This window comes from Phyllobates terribilis, unplaced genomic scaffold, assembly GCF_046119375.1.
Source record: "Phyllobates terribilis strain yellow unplaced genomic scaffold, ASM4611937v1 Scaffold_2__4_contigs__length_985480577, whole genome shotgun sequence".
Classification (NCBI taxonomy): domain Eukaryota; kingdom Metazoa; phylum Chordata; class Amphibia; order Anura; family Dendrobatidae; genus Phyllobates; species Phyllobates terribilis.
In genome coordinates, this window is record NW_027362762.1 from 694,094,644 (window position 1) to 694,121,129 (window position 26,486).

A 26,486-nucleotide genomic window follows, 5' to 3' on the forward strand; every position below is an offset into this window, starting at 1 on the left:
GAGTCTGAACTCTCTCTAGAGGGACTGGAACTACCTCTGTCCCTTGAGGAAACTGTTCTCTAGACTGAGCTCAACTCCACGGCTGACCTCTCTCAGGCTCCTCTACTGCAGGAACTGACTGCCTAGCTCCACCTTACCTTTTTATATCCCTATCCGGGCTCCCTCTGGTGGTCTGAGGTGGAAGGTGGAGGTGTGTGAATGCTATGAGGGCCTCTTGTGGAGGAATCCGTCCATGCACCCCTCCAGGATCTGTGGCACCAATGCGCAGCAGGGGCGCCACATCTGCAACGACAGGTGCATGGTAGGAGGCATCTTCGCATGCGCCAAGGATCACTTATGATGGACACACTTTTAGGCAGTGACCTGGGAGTCAGAAATGCTTCCAGAGGTCTTCCCCATGCTGTTCCCATGTCTTTTCAGCACTGTATGCATGTGTCTGATGATGTGTCACACACCACATGGCCAGATAAGGCTGGGTGCCCACGTAGCGTTTTTCAAGCGTTTATGCTGCGGAATTTCCGCAGCGTAAACGCTTGTTAAACGCTAGATAATCCGCACCCCATGGTCTCCAAGGGGATTCCGCATGTTCTATGCACATGCTGCGGATTTTTCCGCAGCGTTTATGCTGCGTACAAAAATCCGCAGCATGTCATTTAATTTTGTGGAAGCGCAGCGGAACTCCCGCCATTGACTTGCATTGAAACACATAGAAACCGCGACTGTACATTTGTACAAGCGGCTTCTATGCGTCTCTATGTGCGGATGGTACCCAGTTCTGGAGGAGAGGAGACTCTCATCCAGACCTGGGTACCATTGTACCTGTAAAAAAAGAATAAAATAACAAATAAAGTTTATACTCACCTTTCCGAAGGCTTCTCTCTGAATGCCGGCATCGCTTGAGGACCTGCGGTGACGTCACAGTCATGTGACCGCAGGCCCTTCACCGCTCTGCCTCGCGATATGCCGGCAGCGGGAACCAGCCAGGAAGCAGCGCTGCAGCCACGCCGGGACATCGGGGGTGAGTATAGCTTTATTTGTTTTAATTTTTACGGTTCATACTGTATAAATCCATGCTGTTTGCATGGATTTATACAGTGTGACCTAGTTGTCAAGCACTTTCCAAGTGATGCTATCGCCTGGAAAGCGCTTGTCAATCTGCATGCGGAAACGCATGTGAATCCGCATGTGGATCCGCATGTATTCTGCAGGAAAAACGCATGCACAATCTGCATGCGTTTTTTCTGCCAGGGAGATGCAGAAATGCTGCAGAAATTTTCTGCTTCATTTCTGCATCGTGGGCACATAGCCTAAGGTTGTAAAATGTTAAAATGACATTTCCTGGTGAATGCATTTGTCTTGGTTGAAAGCAATGCCAAAGTGCAAAAACGCATCAAAAACGCTACGTGTGAACATAGCCCAAGGTGTGGAGGAGTATTTTTGTTTTTGGTTATTTATTTTGCCTTATATACAAGTCATTACCCTGGAAAGGATGTTCCTTAACATATTTCCCAGGAAAATCCATTTTGGTTTAGTTTTTATATGCTCTATTGTGAATCCGTAAAAGTGGCGTAATACTCTGACCATGTTGTTGTCAGCAGTGATCTGGGAGTCAGAGATACTTCCAGGGGTCTTCCCCATGCTGTTCCCATGTCATTTGAGCACTGTTACCATCGATTTGGGCAATTTCTAGGCCCTCTGCAGACCGCCGTGGGGAGCCGCCTGAAAAATGCTCGAGTTTCCCATAGACTTACATTGGGCTCGTTGCTCGGGTCGAGCACCCGAGTATTCCAATTTGCTCGACCCGAGCAACGAGTACCTGAGCATTTTAGTGCTTGCTCATCACTAACGATGTCCTGTGTCCTCACACATCCTACTATGATTAAAGACTAAGTTTTAACTATGTTTTTTTGGTGCTGAATAGCATCCCCCTTTTCACAATTAAGAGCCAAGTTTGCACTGTTTAAATTGTTGACAGTTTTAAATAAAAAGTTACACATTGTGGCTAATAGAACATTTTATGTAAAGTAGTTATTACACACATAAAGCTGACATCAGATAGCTGAACCAGAAAAACTAAATGTAGCTGCTGAATGCTTTTGGGTTCACATTCTTATACCTCCCAGCTGTGAATTGATAGAGAGCTGCAGCTACTTAAAGGGAACCTGTCACCAGTTTTTGAGCCTATGAACAATTGGCACCACCTTGAACTGCTCCTGTTCTGCATCCCACAAATGTGTCTATAAGCTCCCCACTCCCCCTGTATACTCCAAAAAATACCGTTTGATATGCTCCTGCGCTGTATGTAAATAAGGGTAGTCCGGTCTGATGGGCATACTCGCTGAGGCATCTGTCCCTCCTCTCTTCTCCTAATAACACTCTCCTGCTTTGATTTATCTGGACTTGTCATTCACATTGCGTACCGAGATATCACACCTGCGCAGCAGCCTTACAGGACCACACAGGCACACTCTGCTCTGCCATCCTGTAAGCAGGGCATAAAACAGCACTGCACAAGCGCTTAGCAACGTCATCATTCACATGAATCAAAGCCAGGCGCTTGAGCAGTGCTTTTTTAGCAGGCGTGATGTCTTGGTTCGCAATGTGGATGATGCGTGTACATCAATCAAAGAGGGAGGATGTGATTAGGAGCAGAGAGGAGGGACAGACGCCTTAACAAGGACGTCCATCGAACCAGAGCACCTTTTTAGTACAAAAAATAGCACGATCCTTTAAATTGTTGCAAGTTAGTCTTCAACTGCGCAAAAGATACAATTAAACAGATTTTGTGTTTCATTAGGGAATGGAAGGACAATTGTACAAAAATTTGGAGACTGTAGCATCGGTGTCTCTGCCCCCTGCCAGGCAGAGACGCCGTCCCTCTCACCGCTGCGCTCCTTGCCCGGCATCCTCCAGCGCTCTTCTTCCTGCTTCTGCTGCCGGCGCGTGCAGCTTCCCGGGTACTGTGCTTAGAGCGCGAGTGCGCGCACCTTCCCTCTTAAAGGGGTCGCGCGCGCCTCCCTAAGGAGTCCCCGGCCAATTGCCGGTGGCCCTCCCATATATAAGGCACCTCCTCCAAAATGGAGGTGCCCGAGCAATAGTTGATGCACAGTGTTCTAACCTCTGTTTCAGCCCTCAGGTCCCGCTGCTAGCCTGACTACTAGTCCTGCCCGCCAGCCTGACTATCAGTCCAGTCCGCCAGCCTGACTACTCTCCAGCCCGACAGTCTGTCTTCCATTCAGTCTGCCAGTCTGTCTATGGGCCTCACCCGCCTGCTTACCTGGAAGCACCTGCCTGTTACCTGTAAGCCTACGTGGAGGCTCCTGCCCGTCACTTGCCGTGACCACCTGACAGCCTACCTAGAGGCTCCTGCCTGTCACTTGCCGTGACCACCTGACAGCCTACCTAGAGGCTCCTGCCTGTCACTTGCCGTGACCACCTGTCAGCCTACCCGGAGGCTCCTTCCCGTCACTTGCCGTGACCACCTAGTCTACCTAGAGGCTCCCGCCTGTCGCCTGCTGTCTCTGCCAGTTCATCTACCCGGACCTCTCGTCATCCTGCCCGCTGTGCCCATTTGCAGTATCGGTCAGTCTCAGCCATCTGACCCATGGGAGTCACCTGCTCTCTTACAAGGTCATCCCCAGAGTAGCACCTGGTCCCTCTGCTCGGTCCCTCCCAGGTCACAGAGTCGTTAGCCGCCGTACGACCTGGTTCGGTCCGAGTTGATACTTAGTTACGCCCCTCTGGGTCGCTCCTTGCACCGCAGCACAGAGGTTCCACCACCCGGATCCGTAACAGAGACATTTCGAAAAGTCACAGATAATGAATTATAAAAAAAAGCGCTAAGGTACTGTCTGCGGTGTCCACCACTCAGACATGTGGCGCGGTGGACAGTGCAGACAGTACCTTAGCGCTGCAGCAGGCAGTTTATGCACCTCCAGAGGACTGATAAAGGTCTGATTGACCGAAACATCTTATTTATTCTGGAATTTCTGTGAGCTATTAAAGAGTCATTTGTTTATATGAAGAAAGCAAGTGCCAAGTTTTACTTTAATTATTTACGGATTGGGGTCCTACTTGTGCACCAAAGAAAAAACAGAAGTGGAGTGTCTGTTCTCAGACATAATGAATTAGACTAAAATATCCAGAATAGCTTCAATGCTGCATGGTTCAGGAGCTTGGAGGAGCTTGGTGTTCTTTGAGAAGGCGTGCGGTGGATTTATGTAAGACTGTTGCTAGGCTTTGATTGTGTGCAAATCCCTTTCCTTCTACTTTGGTTTTTCCATCTTTCACTCCCAGGTGTTTCCCTCTGTTGTTTGTCTGTGCATATTTGTATGATTGGTATTTTTCTTTATCCCTGTTCTTATTACCTTGTTAGTATGGTTGGTGCATTGCCATACACTACCCTTTTCCCTGGGTGGGGGGATGGGGAGAGGGAACAGCCTGAGGGCTGATTCAAGAGGTCAGCAAGGAACGTGACCCCGGCGTCTTCAACTTCAGAATTAATCCAGGGAACAGGGATAGCTAGGGTTCCCCTAGCATTAGAGACAGGAAGGGAGCCCCTGGCCCCGGGATATCTGACAAACAGAGGTCTGACAGATGCAATATAATGAACTATTGCACTGTAAAAGGCCCATATACTGTTCTTGCACAGGGGCCCTCTTATGTCTGTGTCTGTCCTTACTGTGGGGGTACTAACAGATTTACAGATAGAGCATATGACAAGGTGTGGGATCTAAATCTAATATTTCCATCAAACACTATAAGGCACAGTATAAACATTCAATAAAACTACAAGTATGTTGTTTTTATCTTTCATGACAAATTGACACAGAACAAGCAAACAAAATTAGAAATACATATTGTCAATATATTCAAGAGAGTCTGGCACTCCTAAAATGCCAACTAAATTGCGTATACATTTATATAGACCCTATGAAAATCATACCAGGCATATACAGTTTAATTTGAAGGGAATGTCCAGTCTTTTGTTAAGTCTGCAGTCACTCTATATGTGACTGCAGACTTTTGAATCCTCATGCTGTTTGGATTTTCTGTCAGTCACATGACTGCAAGCATGCAATATGCATACCTCCGGCCACATTCCGACTAGACATACGTGTAGAAGTGAATTGAACAAGGCTGTACACATCTAGTTGGAATGTAGCTGTAAGTATTCATATCGGATACTTGCGGTCATGTGACCACCCGCTCTCACCGCATACACGGGAGAATCCTGACAATGTGCGGAGCGTGTGCTTTGAGGATTCTGAAGTCTGAAGTTCCATATTGTGACTACAGACATTTAGTTAAAGGTCAAACAACCCCTTCAATATCAGGTGAAAAATCTACTTTTCTTTAGCATGTGAATGAGGGCACTTTAGTGCACCTTTGGAGTGGAATGCACCCACAGCCATGTTGTGCTGCTCTCCTCCAGCGTCAGTGCGCAAGCACAGAGACGCAAACTGGTTTTATACGTTGCTCCCTCTTACCAAAGGAGCACTGTCCATCAAGATAAAGGACCGGCTTTAATATGCAATTAGGAGGGGTGACAGTGCTCCAAGTAGTAAGCTACCCCAAGGGTGCACCGGAGCACCCTCATTTGACTATTAAATAAAATATTTTTCAGCAAGTATTAAGTTAAACTGTAATTGGCTGGTATAATTTTTATAGGTGCCACATCACCTTTATAAATGTCTCCGCAATTTAACAGTCATTTGGGGGTGAAAGACTCCTTTTAAATAACATATGAACCAACAGCCTGTGAGAAAAATTGGTATTTTGGGGACAAAATACTAAGAAAAATACTTTAAAAGTCCTATATCACATTACGTTCTTCTTCACAGCGCTACTGACCTCCAGCTACAAGTCATCTAGTTAAGTAAAAAAATACTGCTCTTGTGATATAAACATGATAACGTCATAATATTTATAACAAAAATATGGGCACAGCAAAAATTTCCTAATCAGTCTTTCTACTAAAACAGTCTCCAAATCTGCACTCTTACTTCTATAATACAGTCCCACTCAAGGAACATTATATATATGTTTTTTTTCTTCCATATTCTTTATAAATGTTTTTAAAGCATATGTTGGTTTAATGATTGATAGCTTATGAAATGTTCACAATAAAGAAGTGCTCGAAATGGCCAAACCGCTCATTAATGCCGATCACCTTTTGTAGTGTTGCTAAGAGACCTGAGACTTGGCCTCTTGAAACACAATGGGGTTATTTCACATAAAATTATGGTTGAACTACAAATCACTTATATAAAATAAGAGCCTGTCACATTCATTGTAGAGTTTTATTATAGCAGAAGAACTTTAGAACTGCATGTTCCATTTACTGTTAAGTCATTATACTATTTGTACTAATCTTACTGATCTCACTGATCATTTTATAATAGGGCAGCCAATAACTCTAATAACACCAACCTAGTTATTATTAGAAAGGAACATGAAGCATCCTTTCAACTCATACGACATACTCTTCTATTTGGCCCTCCAACCGAGATGTCACATGAAATGCAGTGGGTGGCATTCCACACTTTTGATTTGTGCTTTTAATGTGTTACATTTAGGCACAGATCCTTATTAATTTCAGCCTACCTGGGGCGTAGGCTTAAATCTTTTTTTTCTTTTCCATAGTAAGAATATTTTAATAGGTGAAGACAATTATTTTGAGCTAAGACAGGGTTGTATCTAGTGGGAAAGGTTACTGGGGCATGGGTACCAGGGAGGGTGCCAACAAGCCCACATTGCCTTGGTCAGGGAGTTTGGATATGGGGTAAGAGCAACAGCATAAGCCCCAATTTATCAAAGCTTTTTCGCCAGAATTTTGGTGTAAAAAGCTTTGAAAAGTCGTCTTTTAGTATTTTCACTTCAATTTCACTCAGATCCAACAAAGTTGGTTGAGTTTGGGCAGGATGGAGTATGATGGGGCATATCGATACCTGCTTGTAAAATTCATGATGAGCGGTGGTGTTCCACACGCCAGAAATGTTACTCCAGTCCCTGAGGTGCACATGGAGGCGCATGCCACTTTGTTCCTTGCCTGATCCTCATTAATTTCAACCAACCTGGGGCTTAGGCTTATAGTTTATATTTTATTTTCCATAGTAAGAATATCGAAATAGGTGATGGTAATTATTTTGAGCTAAGACAGGGTTGTAGCTAGTGGAAAAAGGCTACTGGTGCATGGGTACCAGGCAGAGTGCTAACAATCTTCCATTGCCTTGGTTGCAGAATTTGGATACGAAGTAAGGGCAGCAAACTTTGACCCCAATTTATCAAAGCTTTTATGCCAGAATTTTGGTGGAAAAAGCTTTGAAAAGTTGCCAAAGTTGGCTGAGTTAGGGCAGTACTGGGACATAATGGGGTGCAGTGCTCCGCACTCACTCAAATTTATAGGGTTGAAATCAAATTAATAACGAGCGGTGGTGTTACTTACACCATAAATCTTATTTCAGCCCCCGAGGTGCACATGGAGGTGCGTGCAACTTTCTTCCTTGCCTGATTCGTTAAGTGTCGTTTGCGCCTTAATGAATCAGGCGCCTCACACTCCACCCCACCCTCTTGTGGCATTAATGTTTGACATGGATGAAAAAAATTCTAGCTATAGCTCTGTAAATATTGTCAGCTAAGGCAGGCTTGTGGTTAGGGAGGAGAACTACCAAGGTATGGGTATCAGAGAGGGTGTCAACAAGCCCACATTGCCTTGACCATGGTATGTGGATAAGGGGCAAGGGCAGCAAACTCACTCTTTGCACTGGGAAAAAAAATCATAGGTAAAGCTTTTTAACTTTTTTTCTGATAAGGCTGGGTTGTAGCTAGGGGGAAAGACTACTGGAGTATGGGTACAAGGGAGGGTGTCAACAAGCCACCACTCACCATTGCCTTGGACATAGTGTTTAGATACAGGGCTAGTAAACAAAACTAAACTTAAATCTTAGCTGCGATATCTAGAGGTTCCAATACACATTGGATAGCTGTTGGTCAAATGATCGTTTGGCCGACAGCTATTTCACCCTACTCCACCATACACATGAACGCTCATCTCAGCTGAGCTTTCCTGTGTTCTTTATATGAGAATTTCTGTCAGACTCTTTAGAATGAACGAAAAAAATGGAAACTGAAATTTGGAAAGCTGGATTCTTTTCTCCCCCGACATCATCTGTCCGGGGAAAGTCAGGAAGCCCAGATATAGATTAGAATGTTAACCGATCCCGCCAACATCGATAGGTTCAGTGGATTTTAGTCTAATGTGTCAGGGAGCCTTAAGGGATTGGTTATGTAAGGAGTATTCCCCAATTATCATACACAAAGACTGGTCACCTGTAACTCCATAACTTAAATTAGACTGATTAAATTGCCATTTACAAGTGGTTTATTTCTGTTAATGTTGATGATTATTGCTTTCAGCCAATGAAAACACAAAAGTCATTATCTAAGTAAATTAGAATATATAACAAAAAACACCTGCTAAGGCTTCCTTAGCATTTAAAAAGGTACCTTAGTCTGTTTCAATAGACTTCACAATCATGGGGAAGACTGCTGACTTGACAGATGTCCAGAAGGCAGTCATTGACACACTCCACAAGGAGGGTAAGCCACAAAAGGTCAGTGCTGTATCCAAGCAATATTAATGGAAAGTTGAGTGGAAGGAAAAAGTGTGGTAGAAAAAGGTGCACAAGCAACCAGGATAACCGCAGCCTTGAAAGGATTGTTAAGAAAAGCCCATTCAAAACTTTGGAGGAGATTCACAAGGAGTGGACTGCTGCTGGAGTCATTGCTTCAAGAGCCAACACACACAGACATATCCAGGACATGGGCTATAAGTGTCACATTCCTTGTGTCAAGCCAATCATGACCAATTGACAACGCCAGAAGCGTCTTACCTGGGCCAAGGAGAAAAAGACCTGGACTGATGCTCAGTGGTCCAAGGTGTTGTTTTCAGATGAAAGTAAATTTTGCATTTCATTTGGAAATCAAGGTCCCAGAGTCTGGAGGAAGAGTGGAGAGGCACACAATCCAAGCTGCTTGAGGTCTAGTGTGAAGTTTCCACAATCAGTGATGGTTTGGGGAGCCATGTCATCTATTGGTGTTGGTCCAGTGTGGTTTATCAAGACCAAAGTCAGCGCAGCCGTCTACCAGGAAATTTTAGAGCACTTCATGCTTCCCTCTGCCGGTAAGTTTTTGGAGATAGAAATTTCTTTCTCCAGCAGGACTTGGCACCTGTCCACACTGCCAAAAGTACCAATACCTGGTTTAAAAACAACAGTATCACTGTGCTTGATTGGCCAGCAAACTCGCCTGACCTTAACCCCATAGAGAATCTATGGGGTATTGTCAAGAGGAAGATGAGAGACGCCAGACCCAGCAATGCAGACGAGCTGAAGGCTGCTATCAAAGCAACCTGGGCCTCCCTAACACCTCAGCAGTGCCACAGGCTGATCGCCTCCATGCCACGCCGCATTGATGCAGTAATTGATGCAAAAGGAGCCCCGACCAAGTATTGAGTGCATTTACTGAACATACATTTCAGTAGGCCAAATTTAGCATTTTGAAAACATTTTTCAAGCTGTATTCTAAGGTATTCTAATTTACTGAGATAACGACTTTTGTGTTTTCATTGGCTGTAAGCCATAATCATCAACATTAACAGAAATAAACACTGGAAAAAGTTCACTCTGTTTGTAATGACTCTATATAATATGAGTTTTTGATGATATTTTAATTTAGTGAGAAGCACTTGTATATTTCAAAGTGTTTATTGCACCACTACACAATACACGTGAAAAACTAGTGAGCTGAAAGTCGAAATCCTCAAAAGATGATCAACTAAAGCAAAATAAATAGCAACAAAATGTATATACCCTGCTCTTTGTCCATGGTAATGGGTAGAAGGGATCTTCAAATGACAATAAAATAAAGAACACAGTGAAAAATAAAGAAAAGAGAAAGAAAACAAGGACTGAAAAATGTAAAAAGAAAAGTTCAGAGAAAGCCTTCCCCTGGTTCCCAGCTCCACATGAGAGAACAACAAAATGAAATTGCCTTTTATAAAAGAATAGGTAACTGAGTAGTATACCATGTTAAGAGTCCCATTTACATCATATCTGTAGTAGCCAACAGCTGAACAGGAGAATTCGTTTTCGGACTATAGTTTTCTCATTGCCACCACATACATATTTTAAAAATCAAAAAAAGAAACTGCAGAATGAAGAAGATTAAATTGATAACTATACTACTTTTACGAATGGCTGATAAATAGTCAGTCAGTATAAACTACATTATAGGGCCAAAATGACATCACAATTTTCACATATTATCTGTAATTAGTAACAACCAATCAATGACAGATAATGTGTGAAAATTGTGTTTATTTTTCCATTATTTAATCCAGCTACCATCCAATAATTATTGGATGGTAGCTGGATTAAATAATGGAAAAATATACTCTAAGAGAACATATTGCAATAAGATCATGTACATTAAATGTACCTATTTGAGAATTTATAGGGTTTAAATCAACAAACATCTTTAAATTGCACTCAATCTTCCATGCCCAATTGGTCATAGGATCCAAGTTTAAAGGGAACCTGTCACCTACAAAAATGCTTTTTACCTGCAGATTTAGTGGTAATCTGCAGGTAAATAGTGTTTAAATGATGTTAGTCTGCTTCACTGGATCAGTGGCTGCAGGAAAAAAAACCTAAAATATATTTTTTCTACAGCTGCTGCATGGGGCGTGCTGTAATCACTCCACCTCCCCCTTACTAACTGTTAGCTCTGCAGTGCAAGTGTGCAGTGAGTGTGTACAGAGCAGGTTGTCAGTGTGCTGGGTGATTATAGCTCACTGTGTAGTCAGAGCTAACTGTTATCACCCCATTTTATCCCTCTTGCCACTGTTCCATTAAACCTGATCAACATAATTTAAAATAATTACCACTATATCTGCAGATAAACAGCAATTTTTATACGTGACATCTTCCCTTTAATGGGAATCTTTTTGCAGGATTTCACCCACCTGACTGCTGATATGCAAATGTAGCTCTTGCTATTAATATTTTACATATTTTTCATATTCACATTTCTATGTCTGAAGGGTGTGTGTTAGCAGGATTTCACCCTCCAGACTGTTTATATGCACATAAAGCTCTTGCAAAGACAAGTTCATATATTCATTTAGCTAGCTAGTCTGTTCCTACTGAGAAATTGAATAAATTTCCATTTGAATAAATATAGAAATGAGATTAAAGTGCTTTAGGCATGTGGAAGCACTTCCCAAGTCTCTACTCTCCCCAGCTCTATTCAGCATCCAACGTTATCTTCTGCTGCTTGACTGACAGTTCCTTTGCTTGAAAGCACACAACAAAGGAGCTGTCAGACCAGCAGAAGGTAGTGCTAGGTGGGGATTAGAGCTGGGAAGAGCAGAGAATTGGGAAGTGCTTCCACATGCTGAAAGCACATCAGCCTCATTTGCATATTGATCCAAAAGGCAATTTCTCAAAAATGGAGGGAGGAACAGACTAACTAGCTAAATGTATGACTGGACTTAATTTTTCAAGAGCTACATGAGTATTTAAACAGTTTAGGAGGAGACATCCTGCTAACAGATTCCCTTTATATATGGAAACGTGAATATGAAAAATATGTGGAATTGTAAAAAAAATGTGAATATGGAAAATTACATTCCTAATAGTACATTTTAAAAACATGGCTCTAGCAAAAATTGCTGTGACACTTCCACTATATTTTCAGTTCCTATGAAAGAGTTGCAGACATCTCATTAGGGTAATTACATCAGCAGGGTTACCAAGTATCATCAGTCTCCTTAGAGATTGTAGCACATAAACAACTAAAGAAATGATCGTTTAGGAAGAGCAATAAATATAGTCTCATCTGAGATTTGCTTTATCTACATTCTATTTATCCTTTATCTATTTCTTAAAGTCTCGTTTCCTTCCTGATATTCCCTAAAGAGAGTCAAAATTCAACTGAATTTCTACTCATGACACTTAACTTTTCTGTTAATAAGAGGGTCAAATCACATCTGCAGAATATTATGCAAACGTTTTAGGCATGTGTGGAAAAAATGCTGCAATGAAGAATCCTTTCAAAAGTGTTAATAGTTAATTTGGTGCGACCACCTTTTGCCTTCAAAACAACATCAAACATCAATTCATCTAGGTACAATTGCATGCAGATTACGAACAAACTTGGCAGGAAGACTGTTCAAATCAACTTAATGACATTGGCTGTATGTATTAGGTCATTGTCTTGCTGCAAAATAAATTTGGAGTCAATTTGATGTCTCCCTCATGGCACTGATTGATGGATAAGTATCTGCTTTTATTTCATAATGGTGAAGAAACCAAGAAATGGGCGATGTTGAGGTCTGCAGACCCAGTGGTGGCCAAGAAAAGTTAGTGAAGCAGATGAAAGACACATCATCCTTACTTCCCTTCACAATAGGAGGATGTCGAGCATCGCCATCAGCTCAGAACTGGCAGCAACAGGTGGCATTCAGCTGCACCAATCTACTGTTAGGAGAATTCTGGCCAGAAGTGGTCTTTATGGAAGAATTGCCGCCAAAAAACAATACCTTCTGACGCGCCCCTGGGCCTGCTATGTCGCGCAGCGTCTCGCGCACGGGGGCTTACCCGGAACCGGATCAGATGAGGGTTGTAGTCTCCGAGTGGCGGGGACCCGGTCCGTGCCCAGGGAGTCAAACTCAGTGTGTGGCAGTCTTGATAGGTGTTATTTGAGTGTCGACTACGCCACCCGTTGATTTGCAGCTATGGAGCTGCCGCTGCAGGGCAGACCGCTGAGGCCGGTGTAGAATTGTGCAGCGTGATAGTATAACCCCCAACGGGAGGGGTATGGCCTCAGGGCAGCCGACGTGGAAGATGGGGGTAGCAGGAACCACTCAGAGACGGTGCGGTGTAATTCAGGGTCTTTACTGGTAACAACGATAGACCCTCCCGGAGTACTTGCTAGCGAACGGGGCCTGGTCAGTCCTTGAGCAGATGGGATCTCCCCTGGCCAGGCGGAGTTGTAGGCCTCCCAAACTGACTGTACTCTTCTGGCTACCTTGCTAGAAGCGGATATAAGTAGCCCACGTCCATGAGTGTGCCGTGTGGTGCTCACCCGTATGGCCGGTGACTCGGGGCCTTCTAATGGCTTTCGCTCCACGATGGCAGTGCTGGTCCCACGCGTGTGACCTTGCCTTCGGGTTTCTGGGCCTGAGGACCTGAAATCCCCTGCCGGTCGGCTTCTGCTGCTGGGTAAGAGTTAGTCCCCACAGCCTCGGACGCCGGGTCCGGTAAGAAAGCTTCTCAGTCAGGGCGAGCTCTGCAGCTGCCAGCCCCTGATTCGTAGTAGTATTGCTCCCACTGAGCTTCTGCTGTTTCTTCCTATGACTGTTTCTCGTCTCTACTCTCCTTGACTCCTAACCCTGCCTCAGCCCCGGGTTTATATAGGGGAAGTTCTTCCCCTCCCAGGACTGGGCAGGAGGTGTGGCATGCATAGGATCCCTGACCAAAGGACCTCCCACCTGCTCTCAGACATAACATTACATTACTGTGGAAACCAGACCCCTGGGGTGCCACATTCCCCCCTAGTGAAATTTAGTACTCCGGGACTAAACATATTTTAGAAAAACATAACAAGATATAACAACAATAATAGTACAATAAGAAGAAACACATAAAGGTGGTCACGGCATGTCCGTAACCGGGTGTAGTCTTTGAAGAAAAGCAAGGTGTCCATTTCACCAAAACAGGGAGACGTAACCAGGTAGGGGTTTGTCCTGCCCCGAGTCCTTAACAGTCTTTAGTCCGTCCTGGGTTACGCTCCAACTATGTACAAAGGATTCCCGGTAAACCCACCAAGGACTCCTACAAATAACTAGAAACACAAAATTATACACAAGCAACAATACACAGGTAAACATAAATAAAACAATTTATACACTTCAAATCCTCCAACGTGCGGGTAACTGGCCTCTAGTGGCCCTAGTGGACCTACGGAGCTGACTGTCTAGCCCTGAACTACAGGGTGTAGGAGCTGTCAAGGGTAAACTGGGCAGCTGTCTACCGGCTCTTTGGCTCACTAGGGATATGGCAGGCTCACTGCAAGCAGAGGGTTGATCCTCCTGGTCTGCGGGTGTGGGGTCTTCTGCCTCCTGGACCGGCTGTTCTTCCAGCTCTACCTGTTGCTCCGTAGGTGCTTGGGATGCTGGTTGGAGGAAGGTGAGTACGGGTACCACAACTGCACCATTGACTTGAGTCCAAGACCGAGGGAAGTCCCCGAGCACAGTACTAACCATATCTTCCCTTTCCTCTACGGGTCGATGGTCTTCTTGTTCCTCTTCAGGGTTCCTCAGTTGTTCGGGACACTTCTTCAGGTGGTCCCGGGATACAATGGCTGTGGTTTCCCCTCCGTCTTTACTGATGGTACAAACCTTCGGGTTCTCGTGGCTTGAGGGCAGTACGGTGTACGGGTCCTTCTCCCACTGGTCGTCCAACTTGTGGAGCCGTCTCTTCCTCTTCAAGACCTGCTCTCCGGGTACCAGGGGAACAGCGGGAGCATACTGGTTGTAAGTTTTCTCTTGTCTTTCCCTAGCCTGACAGAGACTTCGCTCCACGCTCTCCTGTACTCTCCGGTACTGCTGCTGCCTCTCTGTGTCCCAGTCTGCTTCTGGTGAAGTGTCCTCGGGTGTCAGGACTCCCATCTCCAGGTCAACAGGTAGCTTACCAGGTCTTGCCCTCATCAGGTAAGCCGGGGTACAGTTAGTGGAACCTACCGGGATGTGGTTGTATAGGTCCACTAGGTCGGGCAACCTCTCGGGCCACAGACTGCGTTCTTCCAGGGGCAATGTTTTTAGAAGATCTATCACCACCTGGTTCATTTTCTCACAAAGTCCATTAGTTTGCGGATGATAGGGTGTCGTCCTTATCTTCCGGCAGCCATACAGAGTGCAGAATTCTTGGAAGACCTCCGCTTCAAAGGCAGGTCCCTGATCCGTCAGCACTTGGTCCAGGTACCCGTGTGGACGGCAGAAGTGCTGCTGGAAGGCTCTAGCTGCTGTTTGAGCCGTTAAGTCCTTGACGGGGACGACAACCAAGAACCGGGAGTAATGATCCACGATGGTTAACGCGTAGACGTAGCCACTTCTGCTTGGGGTCAGTTTTACATGATCCAAGGCTACCAGTTCCAACGGTTGCCGGGTGACGATGGACTGCAGGGGAGTCTTCTGGCTGGCACGGTCCTTCCTTCTCAGGTTGCACGGGCCACAGTCTCTGCACCACTTCTCAATGGTTCCCCTCATGCCTACCCAGTGGAATCGCTCGCGCAGCAGGAACTCCAGCTTCTTCCACCCGAAGTGTCCAGCTCCGTCGTGGTATGCCTCCATCACCATGGCTGCGTCTCTTCGTGGCACCACTACTTGCCAGAGTAGTTCATGCGTCCGGGAGTTAACCATTCTGCGGCACAACTTCCCCTTGTAAAGGAACAGTCGACTCTTCTCTGCCCATAGTTGTTTGGCTTCCTCCGGAGCGTCTGGTTCAAGGCAAGCCTCCGGGCGAGTCAGCATCTCCTTCACCAGTCGGACGGCAGGGTCGCTGTCTTGCGTTTCCGCCCAGTTGTAGTGAGGTAAGGGGTTCAACGTAGCAGCCTGCTTACTCCTTACCCGGTGGGAATACTGGATAGTCCCATGACGGTGGAACGCAGGGAGTTCAACTTCTTCCAGTCCCTCCGGATCTTCTCCTTCGTCCGGCAGGTTGGGCATCCTGGACAGGGCGTCCGCGTTGGTATTGGAGCGTCCGGCCCGGTATTTGATTGTGAACTCGTAGTTGGACAGACGGGCCATCCACCTCTGTTCCAGGGCACCGAGTCTTGCCGTGTCCAGGTGTGTCAACGGGTTGTTATCCGTGTACACGGTGAACCGGGAAGAAGCGAGGTAATGCTTAAAGCGCTCGGTGACTGCCCATACTACGGCCAGGAACTCTAGCTTAAATGAGCTGTAATTCTCAGGGTTCCTTTCGGTGGGTCGCAGCTTTCGGCTGGCGTAGGCGATTACTCGTTCCTTCCCCTGCTGGATCTGGGACAGTACGGCTCCTAGCCCGATGTTACTGGCGTCGGTGTAGAGGATAAAGGGCTGGCTATAATCCGGGTACGCCAGGATTTCGTCCCCCGTGAGGGCCATCTTCAGCTGGCGGAAGGACTCTTCTTCCAGCTCCTCCCATTTGAAGGGCGGCTTCTGGTTCTTGGCCTTCCGGGACTGGCCTATCAGGAGGTCCTGCATAGGTGCTGCCTTTTTGGTGAAACCGGGAATAAACCTTCGGTAGTAGCCTACCAACCCGAGGAACTGCCGCACTTCTTTTACGCTGGAGGGGCTTGGCCATTCCTTAATTGCGGTGATCTTATCAGGGTCGGGAGCCACTCCGTCAGCGCTCACCACGTGTCCTAGGTACTGCACCTTTGGTTTCAGGAGGTGACACTTGGAGGGTTTCACCTTTAGGCCGTAACTCGCCAGAGCTTCGAACACTTCCGCCAGGTGTTTTAGGTGGTCCTCATACGTCTTGGAATATACGATGACATCGTCCAGGTACAACAGGACCGTCTCGAAGTTTCTGTGGCCCAGACAACACTCCATTAGTCGTTGGAAGGTTCCTGGTGCGTTGCAGAGTCCGAACGGCATGCAGGTGAACTCGCTAAGTCCCATCGGGGTGGTGAATGCGGTCTTCTCCCGGTCCGCCTCTGCTACAGGAACCTGCCAGTACCCGCTAGTGAGATCCAAGGTAGAGAAGAAGTTAGCAGATCTTAAAGCAGCCAATGACTCCTCTATCCTTGGTAAGGGGTACGCATCCTTGTGTGTGATACGGTTGATTTTCCGGTAATCTACACACATCCTCATGGTGTTGTCTTTTTTTCTGACTAAGACTAGTGGAGCTGCCCAGGGGCTACAGCTATCCCTGATCACCCCAGCCTCCTTCATGTCTCTAAGCATCCCCTTGGCGTGTTGGTAGTGGGCAGGGGGTACGGGTCGATACCTCTCTTTTATAGGAGGATGGTCTCCCGTGGGGATGTGGTGTTCTACCCCCTTGACTCGCCCGAAGTCTAACGGGTGTTTACTGAACACTCTCTCGTACTCTTGAACCACCCGATAGACTCCTTGTTTCTGGTGTGCGGGAGTGGAGTCAGTACCCAGATGTAGTTGCTGACACCAGTCCTCCATGTTTTTCTTAGAGCCGTTACGTTCCTCCGGGTGAGATGGAGGCAAGGGTTCCACAGATTGTATAGAATTTTGGTTAATGGTATATAATTTGGCTAGCGTGGCATACCGGGGCAGGTACACTTCCCTCTCCCCGATATTTATTATGCGAACGGGCACCCTCCCATGGCGTACATCAACCACCCCCCGTGCTGTCAAAATGGTGGGCCTACTGTCCGAGTAAACTGGTTCTACCATTGCCTGGTAATCCCTACCTCTCAGACCAATAGCTGCCCGGCACCAAATCATCATTTCACTTTTTGGGGGCATGGCAATAGGAAAAGGGTCACACATTCTTACGCTACCAATCTCACCGCCGGAGAGTTCCACCTGTTGCCGTCGCATCAGTGCCCGGATCTCTTTCTGGAGCACCCGCTGCTCGCTGGAGCTGGCGTTCTTGGCAACCTGCTGTAAAAGGAAAATCACCTCTGCAAGACAATTTTCAATTACATTAGTTCCTAGAGTTATTTTTGGGTGACTCTCATGTTTGTCAATATCTACAATGATCAGTCCCTGTGCTGCCAGTTCGACTCTACCGATTTTGATGGTCACCTCTTTAAATCCAATCTGTGGCACGGGCTGGCCATTGCTGGCGATGATACTCAAGTCGTCGTCAGGGTAGCGGGTAATATCCGAGTCATTCCAGTACTGCTTAAAGACCACGTACGGGATGGTGGTGACCTGTGACCCGGTGTCCAGTAGGGCACTCATAGGAATGCCATCCAGTACCACAGGCAAGACTGGACGTCCTCCCACATATCTGTCGCGCCAGTTCGATGGGCCTGGTGATCTTTTTCCTGGGGGTTGGCCCTCTACCCCAGGTTGTGCCCGTTTAAAGAACAGTACCTTGCCATATGTCCGGGTTGATTGCAGCGGCGGCAGATGGGTCGTCCGTCTTCGCTGTATCGGTCACTGGGTCTTCCTCTGGCCGGTGGGGTCCTCCTTGGTCGACGCCACGGGATGTCCTCCGGTCCGGATGCCAGCTGGATCTTCCCTGGGGTGGAAACCTGTAAAGACTGCACAGTTCGGGTTAGCGCAGCAACGCTTTTAGCTAGCTCTTGGACCTGATGGTGCAGGTCTGGAGCCGGGTCATTGTTCAAAGCCTGCGCATCAGCCCCCACAGGCCCTGACGACAAGGGCGCCGCCTCCTGGTGGTAAGTGATAGCTGGGTGCCTGTGGGTCACAACGCCAACCGGTGCCGGTTCTCGGAGCACCCGGATGGCTCTGTCCTTGAACTGTGCAAAGTCCAGATGAGGATCCTGTAAGGCCATTGCCCGCAACTGGGTTCGGTGGGCATTGCAATATAGTCCCTCTATAAATTGTTCGGTCAACAGCCTGTCCTCGTTTCCCACGCCGTCAGGGTCGGTCTGCTTAATGGCTCTCAGGGCCTCTTGTAGATTTAGTGCATAGTCCCTTATACTCTCATGTGCTCGCTGCTTGCACCCATAGAATCTAAGCTTAATCTCGGCTGAGGTGCGGGTATCAAAGGTGTCCCTCAGCCGGGTTAGTATCCCTGCGACAGTCCTCCTCCCAGGTGGCCAGGACTTTACCTCCTTTTGGGCTGCCCCGGCTAGTTGGGCCACCAGGATGCTCACTTTTTGCTCCTCTATGAGGGGGTACACCTGGAAGAGGCTATCCAACTTTTCTTTAAAGTCATTCAGGGTATGTGACTCCCCTGAGTACTGGGGTAGCCAGGCTGCTCCCGGGATATAGGGCATGGTGAAGGGCATAACTGCAGCAGCAGTGGCGCTGGCGGGGGTTGAGGCAGTGAAGCTCTCCTCCGCATCCGACATCTTCCTCCCCCCTAGTGGACCGTGGCCTACCTTGCGATGATCCTGTTCCGTAGGCCGCGGCTCCGCAGTAGATCGTCAGGGTTGAGGACCTTCCGTCGCGCTCCGGTGACGTCGGCGTCTGCTGGGCTCCTTCCAGGACCTTACGCAACGTCCGGACGTGAGGCGGGACTTCAGTTCTCGCGCGCTTTCGGAGTCCACGCCCCTCTTCTTCCCGCGCGGCGTCCTCAAGATGGCGTCCAATGGCGGGAAAACTCCACGGATGGCAGGTAGAAGGCCGAAGATGGCGCCGGATGGCGGGAAAACTTCGCGGATGGCGGGAAGAAGGCAGAAGATGGCGCCGGATGGCGGGAAACCTCACCACTGGTAAGTTTGAACAGTCTTTGCTTTTCAGGCACGCAGTACCCGGTGGTTGCGGGCACGAAATCCTGCCGACTACGCCAAAGTTGACGCGCCCCTGGGCCTGCTATGTCGCGCAGCGTCTCGCGCACGGGGGCTTACCCGGAACCGGATCAGATGAGGGTTGTAGTCTCCGAGTGGCGGGGACCCGGTCCGTGCCCAGGGAGTCAAACTCAGTGTGTGGCAGTCTTGATAGGTGTTATTTGAGTGTCGACTACGCCACCCGCTGATTTGCAGCTATGGAGCTGCCGCTGCAGGGCAGACCGCTGAGGCCGGTGTAGAATTGTGCAGCGTGATAGTATAACCCCCAACGGGAGGGGTATGGCCTCAGGGCAGCCGACATGGAAGATGGGGGTAGCAGGAACCACTCAGAGACGGTGCGGTGTAATTCAGGGTCTTTACTGGTAACAACGATAGACCCTCCCGGAGTACTTGCTAGCGAACTGGGCCTGGTCAGTCCTTGAGCAGATGGGATCTCCCCTGGCCAGGCGGAGTTGTAGGCCTCCCAAACTGACTGTACTCTTCTGGCTACCTTGCTAGAAGCGGATATAAGTAGCCCACGTCCCTGAGTGTGCCGTGTGGTGCTCACCCGTATGGCCGGTGACTCGGGGCCTTCTAATGGCTTCCGCTCCACGATGGCGGTGCTGGTCCCACGCGTGTGACCTTGCCTTCAGGTTTCTGGGCCTGAGGACCTGAAATCCCCTGCCGGTCGGCTTCTGCTGCTGGGTAAGAGTTAGTCCCCACAGCCTCGGACGCCGGGTCCGGTAAGAAAGCTTCTCAGTCAGGGCGAGCTCTGCAGCTGCCAGCCCCTGACTCGTAGTAGTATTGCTCCCACTGAGCTTCTGCTGTTTCTTCCTATGACTGTTTCTCGTCTCTACTCTCCTTGACTCCTAACCCTGCCTCAGCCCCGGGTTTATATAGGGGAAGTTCTTCCCCTCCCAGGACTGGGCAGGAGGTGTGGCATGCATAGGATCCCTGACCAAAGGACCTCCCACCTGCTCTCAGACATAACATTACATTACTGTGGAAACCAGACCCCTGGGGTGCCACACTTCCACATAGAAACAAGGCCAAATGTGAAATATTTGGCTGTAACAAAAGGTATTTTATTCACTGAAAGGCTAGAGAGCAGTACAATAATGAGTGTCTGCAGGCAACAGTGAAGCATGGTGGAGGTTCCTGCAAGTTTTGAGGTGTATTCCAGCAAATGAATTTGGGGATTTAGTCAAAATGAATGGTGCCCTTAATGCTGCCTAATACAGACAGATACGTATTCATCATGCAATACTATGAGGCAGGTGTCTGATTGGTTCCAAATTTATTCTGAAGCAGGACAATAACTCCAAAGATACATCCAATGTCGTTAAGAACTATCTTCAGCGTTAAAATGAACAAATAGTCCTGGGAGTGATGATATGGCCCACACAGAGCACTTAGCTCAACATTCTCAAGCCTGTCTGGGAATACATGAAGAGACAGGACGATTTCCACAAGCTTACATCCACAAATCTGTGGTTAGTTCTCCAAGATGTTTGTAACAATCTACTGAGTTTTTTCAAAAACTGTGTGCAAGTGTACATAGAAGAAATGATTAGCTGATCCTTGGATTTTTGGGTTAGTTGGGTTCGACCGAACTTTAGTCCAAAGTTCGGCTCGGGTACCAGAACTCTACCTGACCTTGAACCAGAACCCAAAACTCCATAGAAATCAATGGGACCCGAACTTTGGTGCTGTGAAATGGTCGTAGTAAAGGCTAGGGGGCTGAAAAAGGAAGCAGAGAGTCTCTCTCTTTCCTCCCGGAACTCCGAACATTAAAACGGACTTCCGGGAGAAGTCCGTGTTCAGAGTTCAGCACCGGACCGGACACTAGATGTCCGGTATGAATTCCGAACTTTGCAGTTCAGGTTCGCTCATCTCTAAGAATGATGCTTTGATGTGTTTTGAAGACAAATGACGGTCACACCAAATATTAATTTTATTTAGATTTTTATATTGTTCATTGACTTTGCATTTTGTTAATCGATAAAAATAAACTATTAACACTTCTATGTTTGAAAGTGTTCTTAATTTGCAGCAATTTTGTCCACATCTTCTAAAATGTTTGAAAAGTTTGTAGAAAAAATTCTCCAGTCGCTTATTATTATGTTATTATGTTTGGAGTACAAGAAAATTAATTGAGCAGCAGTTAATTGACAAATAATCTTTTAAACCTTATCAGTGATTCTGTACGTCTTGCATGTGCTAGGCTTATATCAGAGGTGCAGGCACGATCAGATGAATTATAAAAAGAGAGCCTCTATGAAGTTCTTCAAATACTAAAAATGGAATGGGAGAGTTAAAAGCAAAGACACATTCATCAATATAAATAAAGAATACAACAGACAGTATAGTGTATGCAGAATAACTATTTTTAAAGAAAAATCACATAATAAGGTTAAAACTATGGATTTTATCCTTTGGGCATTTTCACTATAAAATTAGAATAGAAGTTGTCTACAAATTAGATAACAAGTCAAGCAAAATTCTGTGCAACAGCCAGCTGTCAGCTAGAGGCAATACATAGGGGTGGTGGAATCCCTCTGTCTGCAGCCCATGAGATTATATGAGACATACAGACAAACCAACCCTATACGCATCTATAAGCTATATTTACCTTGCTCTACAAATTATATCAGCTTGTAAAAATGAAATTTTGGTATTGCTAAAAATATCAGTCCATCTACCTGCCTATTATAACTTCCTAAACAGCAGAAATAGGAGGAAGGTGAGTACCTAATGATATCAGCAACCTATAATTGTAAACTTTAAAAGCGTAAAGCTGATAATTAGAGCTAACAGCAAACAAAGAAAAAAGATTTAATAGGCATAGGATGTAGACTGGGAATTGAATGAGCAGAGACAGTAACTGACTATATAATCAAATATAAAAGTAGCACCTAGTGATGCAATAGTTGTAATGAATGAACACTGGTTCTTCAACATATGATGCAAAATGGGTAAGAGCATCCACTTAAGATATTCTATTACAGGGATTGTCTGACTTGCAAAAATGTTGTCCAAAGACACAACATTTTGTTATATAAAGCAGAGTAAAGGTAAACTCATTAGCTCTACAATCATTGCTAAAACACAGGCTGGCTGAAAGACACAGCCTATCACAGAAAACAGCAGTCAGATGGTCGAACAACGGGACATCATCAGTTTCAGTCCTGGCCGGAGACCACTAGAGCGGTCTGCAATAGAGTCAGAGGGACTACTTTTATTTAAAAAAAAAATCAGATTTTTGGAGAAAAATAAATATAAATATTGAATTTTAAAGCAGATAACCACTTTAAATTTCCAGTGTTCTAATAGTCAGCATTATATAGGTTTTCATTTTTTTTTGTTAGCAAATAGTTCAAAGTTATGAAGATTTATGGACAAAAAGATATGGGATGAATAATACAATGTACCATGTACACAAAATTATGAATCTTGTTTATAGCTAATGTGCCCCTAGGAGACAGCGATCCGGCCACCATGATCAATAGTATAGCCTAGGATTCAGGAGAGATTCTCGCAATTCATGGAAAACTATTGCTGTGTGGGAGATTGCAGTTTTGCAAATTGTGGACAGTGGGCAGAAACAGTTAAATGAGTGAAAAGAAACTACAAAGTGTGCAAGGATGAAAATAAATGACAATCATCTGTATGCAAAGCTTGTAACAGTCAAACTTTGCAAGAAAGATCTGAAAAATGAAAAATAAAGCATGTAAACTGCTGATGGAAACAAAGTAAACAACAAATGCAATTACTTTAAGGCGGCACAAAATTGGTCAACATTTAAAGGGAATCCGTCACCAGCTTTGTGCCAACTAATCTGAGAGCAGTATATTGTAGAAACAGAGACCCTGATTTCAGTGATGTGTCACTTTATAGTTTTGATAAAATCACTGTTTTATCAAGAGGAGATTATAACTAGAGGACTAGTAACCCTGCTGCCAAATGGTGCTCAATATTCATGAGCTCTGTATAACCCAGTGGTGTGGGTAGGGTTATACAGATCTCAGCATTCAGAGAACTGGTAGATTTGCAGCAGATAAAACAATGATTTTATTAAAACTACAGTAAGCAGCCAAGTAAGTGATACATCGCTGGAAACAATGTCAGGCCCCTACATCATCCTGCTCTCAGATAGGATAGCAAAACCTTGGTGAAAGATTTCCTTTAAATATTGCACTCATGTATGTGATGTTGATGGAGATGCAAGGTTGAATAAAATCTCATGTGAAAAGTGCTTTTATAGTGGGGAGATTTATGTACTTACAGGAATTTCTACTTTGAAAATTCATAAAGTGAGTGAGTTTCTCTCATACACTGGACGCATGATCTCTCCTCTTTATTCCCTTTCCACTGTGGCCAATTTTATTTTCACTAGATTTCACAATACAAACTGCAAACATTATGATTCCTGATGGAGCTGGTATAACTACTTTGAAAAATGATGATAGAAGGGCTGAATATTTTTGATATTAAAATGAGCATCTTATGAATCTGGCTAAATAGTAAATATGTCCAAGTGTATTCAATCTGTGCCCACCCCGCTTGACAGCTGCAGCTTATAATGTGCAGTGTAAGATTTCAGCATGAGCAGGGAGGAGGAACACTGAGGAGTTGACAATCAGGCAAGGTAGGCAAAGATTCAGTTTACACTTTCAAAAAAGGATTATATATATCTATGCTCAAATGGATTTTCAAAGCTACTACATCAGCCTAATCAAGCCTAAGACATCTACAATATAGCAGTTTTTGTTGTGAAATCAGGTGAAGAATTACTTTAAAAAGGAACCTGTCACTTGATCCATGCTGCCCAAACAGCGTGCAACATAAATTACAACCTGGTTGCATGATTGAAGCTAGGTTTATATACTTTAACCCCTTTCTGATGTGATCAGTAATACTACGTCGCACTGGCCCGGGTCTATTGGACCAGGTACGCATCACGGGATCGCGCCCGTACACAAACGGTTCGGGGCAATCGGCGCCGGGTGTCAGCTGATTGTCACAGCTGACACCCGGTGCTATGTGCAAGGAGAGGTCCCGTACTGCTCCCGGCACATTACATTAACCCCTAAAATGCTGTGATCGAAGTCGATCGCAGTATTCCAGGAGCAAGGGGAGGTAAGAACCGCTTACTTACCTCCTCTCCGGGTTCCCGCGCTGTCTGTGCGGGGTCCCAGAAGTTTTCATGACGACATCCGGGTCACCAGGCAGCAGAAAGTGATCATGCGCAGTGAGCGATCAAAGTAACTTCTGCATGCAGGCTGAGAGCCTTTAAAGCATAGAGATGCTGCTGCTGCATCTCTATGCTATATAAGCGATCAGCCTGCAAAAAGTGAAAGTCCCATAGTGGGACAAAGTGTAAAAGTAAGAAAAAGTATCAGAAATAAAATCCCGCGATCCCAATGTATTGTTACCCTTTTATAAATCACTGGTGACGCCACATCTGGAATATGGGATCCAGTTTTGGGCTCCACATTTTCAAAAGGATATTCAGAAGTTAGAGTCAGTTCAAAGACGGCCAACTAGATTATTATACAGAATGGAAGGCCTCTTATATGATGAGAGATTGAAAAAGTTGAACTTGTTTAGCTTAGAAAAACGACGCCTCAGAGGGGATCTCATTTACATGTATAAATATATATGTGGTCAGTACAAAGGTCTAGCTCATGACTTATTCCTTTCAAAGACTATACTAAGGACCAGGGGGCACTCATTACGGATGGAAGAAAAGCGATTCCAGCACCTAAACAGGAAAGGGTTCTTTACAGTCAAAGCAGTTAGGCTGTGGAATTCCCTACCACAAGACGTAATAATGGCAGACACTATAACAGCTTTCAAAAAAGGGCTGTATGATTTCCTCAATACAGGTAACATTGTGGGTTATAGTTAAATTAGACAAATTGTTACACCTATAGTAGTACATTTGATCCAGGGTTCTAGGACTGATCGCCTTTTCTCGGGGTCACGAGGAACGGCATAAAAAATAAACTCTAGGGTTAGGGTTGTGCTAGGGTTAGGGTTGTGCTAGGGTTAGGGCTAGGGTTGTGCTAGCGTTAGGCTTGTGCTAGGGTTAGAGTTGTGCTAGTGTTAGGGTTGTGTTAGGGTTAGGGTTGTTTTAGGGTTAGGGTTATGCTAGGGTTAGGGTTATGCTAGGGTTAGGGTTGTGCTAGGGTTAGGGTTGTGCTAGGGTTAGGGTTGTGCTAGCATTAGGGTTGTCCTAGGGTTAGGGTTGTGCTAGGGTTAGGGTTGTGTTAGGGTTAGGGTTGTGTTAGGGTTAGGGTTATGCTAGGGTTGTGCTAGGATTAGAGTTGTGCTAGGGTTAGGGTTGTGCTAGGGTTAGGGTTGTGCTAGGGTTAGTGTTGTGCTAGGGTTAGGGTTGTGTTAGGGTTCGGGTTGCGCTAGGGTCAGGGTTGTGCTAGGGTCAGGGTTGTGCTAGGGTCAGGGTTGTGCTAGGGTTAGGGTTGTGTTAGGGTTGTGCTAGGTTTAGGGTTAGGGTTGTGATAGGGTCAGGGTTGTGCTAGGGTTGTGCTAGGGTTAGAGTTGTGCTAGCATTAGGGTTGTGCTAGGGTTAGGGTTGTGTTAGGCATAGGGTTATGCTAGGTTTAGAGTTGTGCTAGGGTTAGGGTTGCGCTAGGATTATGGTTTTTTCTGGGTTAGGGTTGTGCTAGGGTTAGGGTTGTGCTAGGGTTAGGGATATGTTAGGGTTAGGGTTGTGCTAGGGTTAGGGTTGTGCTAGAGTTAGGGTTTTTTCTGGGTTAGGGTTGTGCTAGGGTTATGGTTGTGCTAGGGTTATGGTTGTGCTAGGGTTAGGGTTAGGGTTACAGTTTTGCTAGGGTTAGGGTTGTGCTAGCATTGGGGTTGTGCTAGGGTTATGTTTGTGCTAGGGTTAAGCTAGGGTTAGGGTTGTGCTAGGGTTAGGGTTGTGCTAGGATTTTGCTAGGGTTAGGGTTGTGCTGGGGTTAGGGTTGTGCTAGAGTTAG